The sequence below is a fragment of the Myxine glutinosa genome, chromosome 3, assembly GCF_964187855.1.
Source record: "Myxine glutinosa chromosome 3, kmMyxGlut1.1, whole genome shotgun sequence".
In the NCBI taxonomy this organism is placed as follows: domain Eukaryota; kingdom Metazoa; phylum Chordata; class Myxini; order Myxiniformes; family Myxinidae; genus Myxine; species Myxine glutinosa.
The window spans coordinates 75,512,129-75,516,993 of record NC_136263.1 but is presented as its reverse complement, the minus strand read 5'-3'; the positions used below and the strand labels follow the sequence as shown (position 1 = coordinate 75,516,993).

Genomic DNA, 4,865 nt, shown 5'->3' with positions numbered 1-4,865 from the left:
ATGCAGAAGCCTGCATGTCTTACCAAAAGGTGTGTAATCAAGAGCCCATTTTGGATATGACTGCGTTTCAAAAACTTTATACAATCTACGCAATTTACCTGAGTTCTCAAAAGGAAACTATAAAGTCTAATAGAGTGGATACTTCTGCATACATTGAAAGGGGGGAGAGTGAAGAAGTTGATACATATTGTTTGCTTTTAGAAGAAACAGAATTGCAGATTAATACAGATAATGGTGTTATGATTAATATCACATCGATTTTTCTAATAACTAAATGAGTGCTGAAGTATCAACTGATGTATATGTTAATAAAATCAATCTTGATAAACTATCGTCTTGTATTCAAAATCAAAAGCCTTGTAGTTGTATTATTGTACACCGCTCCTTTCCTATGCCATCTCCAGGCATTGCAAATCGTCATTGCCGGGCACCAAAGGGGGCTCGGCAGTGACGCACGCTGAAAGAGAGTACTCAGTTTTCACTCTGGTTTCTTGTTTGTTTGTTTGTTTGTTTGTTTGTTTGTTTTCTTGGTTGTCCGGGCGATATCTCAGCCATCCTTCAAGCTAAGAAGCTGAAATTTCGGCACAATAGTGAGCAAGTCCTTTGTCAAAAACGGTATTTTTTGTTTTTTGATTAATCAATTAATTGAGGAGTTATTTAATTATTAGCGTTTAATGAAGTACTTATTTAATTAATTAAATTTCCTTTCTCTTCTGACCATTAACTCAGGCACCTTTTGAGTTAGGAAGCTGATATTTGGACATGCCAATGACCAGGTGATTTGGCTGCAAATGCTATTTTTGATTTATTAATTAATCAATTAATCGATTAATTATTTAATTATTCGATTAATGACAAGAATTTTTTTTTTTTTTACGTTACAGATTCTGATGAAATAGTGGTAGTTTATGTGTTCTCTGACCAAATTGATTAATAATTTAATTTTTTTATGATTATTATTTATTTATTTTCATTATTAATCATTTATTTATTTTCTTTCTCATTTGGCCAATATCTCAGGCACCTTTTGAGCTGGGAAGCTAATATTTGGACATGAGTGACCAAGTGATGTGGCTATCAAGGATATTTTTGATTTATTGATTAATCATTTAATTGCTTAATTATTTATTGATTAATTGATTAATTATTTATTGATTAATCAATTAATTATTTAATTTTTTATTAATGACATTTAATAAAATTTCTAAAAGATAGGTCTTGGGATGAAGCACTACTGGTTTAGTTATGCTATTAGCCAATTGATTAAGAAAATATTTTGTGATAATCTTTTATTGATTTTAATTATACAATTAATCAATCAATTAGCGAACACCTCTTCCTCCCAATGCAGCCTCTATGAGGTGCACTGCGGTATTGCCGGGCGCCGGAGGCGCCCCGGCAATGCCGCGCTGTAGGATATTTCATTATTTGGCATGGGGGCGGTGTACTTTGAATGTATGTGTACTTGTTAATGTTTTTTTTTTGTTTTTTTTTATACAAGATCGAGGCTCGTGAAAGAGCTAACATTAATCACACAAAAAGTCAAACCGACACAAACTGAAACATAAAACACAAAATAAGAGGAGCGGTAGACAAGATGGGGAGAGAGGGGGAAAGGACACACCTCCGAGGTCTCTCCACCCAAAATGTCCAACATCTCATCGAACGCCTCTGACATCCTAGCTGGCAACACCGACCCCGACTCGTCTGCTGCTGCCACCGTCATTGAAGCATTGATCGCACCGCCAAGAGCCTCCATCCTCGACCACTTGATCTTAGCCAAAAGGCCGAGAAACGATAACTAAAAATATATATTAAATGTCCTTTTCCACAAGCATCACCTTTATTATTGAGCGGCGCCGATTCACGGAAAAACGAAATTCCCTCGAAATGGACGCTCGTACGACGCTTCCATTGCAGCTTCGAAGCTCCTTCCATATTCTGATATTAAACAATCCTGATGTGATATATTTATTTTGTTTATCTTGGGAGAAATATAGAATATTGAGGAAGTGAAGAACAACAGGAGGAAGGGGCGTGTTCGGCGAGTTCACGTGATTTCCTCCGTGCGTCAGAGCACCGCGCCGTGCGTAAAAACCCGGAATTCTGGTTTTGGCCGCAAGCATGTCTGAGCTTTCGTTCACTTTCATTCCATCAATGTCATGAATGAAAGAATAAGAAGAAATAATTTCAACATGATCGGACCTGTCATATTCACAATCACCATGCCATACCTTTACATTGCTAAACATAAACTTCCAGGAGCAGGCAAGGCAGCGCTTCTTTGCCTATACACCAGCCATACAAGGGAGGGTTTTCCTTGGAACCCTATTCCGCGGGTCCCTGCTGGTAACCTACAAACACATGAGCCACCACCTGTCACTATCTCCGATAGTAGATCCATATATATACACAACTTTAAAAAAAACCAATTTTTTTTGGAATTCAACCCAGATACTTATATAATTGGTGAGAAGGTGAGAGCTCCTATCATCATATATGATATCAGATGTGAAAAATAACTATTAATTAGGATGTTACAATGATTCATTCGATCTTGACCTCTCAAATGCGCTAATCGCTAATTATTCAAAAACTGAAAACAGTACAAACACAATATTTGCATGAATTTAAAGGCACATTTGCTGCTGATAACCACCTTAGCTAACTTCTCCATATACACACCCTCCAAAATAAAATAAAAAAGAGCAATTTCGATCTGTATATGTGTTCTGGAAACTTGATGGAAAAACATTCAATATTGTCTACCCAAAAACATTCCAATAATATATTCAATTTTCTTGATATTTCTGTTCAATATTCCGCAGCTTGAAAAATAAAATGTTTGTCTCTAAATATATGCTTAAATGTGTTCGTCCACATTTGACCAGGTGATGAGCAACTGAAGTCATTACAAAGATGGAATTTTGTAAAAACTCTCAAAACTGGAGGGAAAAACTACACTAATAACATGTCATGGTGGCCGAGTGGTTAACGCGTTGGACTTGAAATCCAATGGGGTTTTCCCGCACAGGTTGGAATCCTGTCCATGACGTTAACATTTTTTTAGAGCGTCCACTTTAGTCTGTGATCTCGGCGTTTCGAATCCGGCTGAGTCGAACCAAAGATGTCACTTTTTGTTTCTTTGCTTGAAGCTCAGTATTAAACAAGAGAAAAATGACCACAGTGTGGTCACCAGCTGCGACGTTTAATATCATGAGGATATCCCTTGCAATATGCGCTACCAAATTCGAGAACAACAACATAAGTCTATTTAATGTCCATGCAACCGTACCTCATACCAACGCACGTCCGAGTGTATGCGCATGCGCTATTCAATAATTTCACCTAATTTGTGTCAAGTTCTGTGAAACGAGATTGATATGAAAACATTAATGTTGTCTTTGTTGCTAAATTTATTCTGGTTTCTTCAAACAAATCGCGATTTTAGTCCGCGATGTTCTTACCTCATACACGTCCGAGTGTATGTCATGCGCTATTCAAAAAGGCACTCTAACAACAACAACATGGTCCTCTCATAGAACTGCTCGTCGCAGCTAAAAAGAATCGAGTGCGGATAAAGCCAAAGATGGCAATAAATACCCAGACTTTGATGGGCCTCATGGTCTCTTCCTGCGTCAAAGTTCGTTAAAATGGATCTCACGTTGTTGGACGTCTCCATTCCATTGTATAATATAATATTGGGGAAGGAAGAGACAAGCATATTTTTCTCTCATCTTCCCTTCCTGTCCACGCTGGAGTTACTCAATGCAGTGTTCTGGGCCCTGTGCTTTTTCTGGTTTTCTTTAATGACCTCCCCGACTCTCTGGAAAATCCTCTCTAACTCATTGCTGATGACTCAAGCTTTTGGATTTGATTTGATTTAAGCTTTTGGGTCTCACTATCTGCTATGATCTTTCCTGGGAAAGCCACATTTCCAAGCTGGCCTCCAAAGCCAGTCGCCGACTGGGCATCCTCCATCGTGCGAAGTCCTTCCTTGGCACACCTGAGCTCCTCACCACATGCAAGGCTTTCATCCACAGCTCAATGGAATACTGTTCTCCCCTCTGGGCTGCTGCTCCTGCCTCACACATTCCTCATCTTCACGCTGTTGAAACCAAAGCTTTCAGAATCATTGGAATCTCACGCGATGAAGCTGATTCTGAGGGCTTTTCATTCACTCACTCACTGCGCAGGCAGGGTAGGTGGTCTTTCTGTCTTCTACCGACTCCGATCCGGCCTAGATCCCCCAGCTCTATCTGTGCTCTGTCCCCCAAATGTTCCAACAGGACGCACAAGATCTGCCTGCAACCCTCTTATGGTTAAACTACCAAAATCAGGACTCTCTGCTCACCTTCACTCTTTAATTCCTCTTTACTCCCACCTCTGGAACAAACTCCCTCACTCGCTTCAAACTCACTCCTACCTCCCGGTCTTTAACACAGCTGTTCACCACCATCTCTTATCCAAAACCCCCATTCATCCAAAACCTCGATCTTTTCTACCCCCGTTAATTCACCCCAGATCCACTTTTTTGAAATACCAACTTCTTTCCTGGAAGTCCTTGCAGTGTCCATGTGTTTTATACATCTCCCAACCCCCTTCCCCTTGCCATTCCTCTTCCGCCCAATCCTTCTCCCTCCCACAGATCTCCCGATGTCCCTGTTCTCTGCTGCTGTACTTGTGTACTTCCCTCTCTCTCCCCATCTTGTCTCCCACTCCCTTCATTGTATGTTTTATGTGTCCGTTTTTTTTTTGTGATTAATGTCAGCTCATACACGAGCCTCGATCTTGTATACAAAAAAAATAAAGAAAATATGACTCCACTCTCTGCCGCTCCATATCTCAACCCTCAGATCGGCAGG

At 39.8% G+C, this 4,865-nt stretch overlaps 1 non-coding gene across 1 annotated transcript; it reads left to right on the top strand.

Moving 5' to 3' along the window:
* Window positions 1-2,973: 2,973 nt before the first annotated feature.
* Window positions 2,974-3,055, top strand: TRNAS-UGA (transfer RNA serine (anticodon UGA)). Its single transcript has one exon. It is a non-coding gene; the product is annotated as a tRNA-Ser (tRNA).
* Window positions 3,056-4,865: the final 1,810 nt, after the last annotated feature.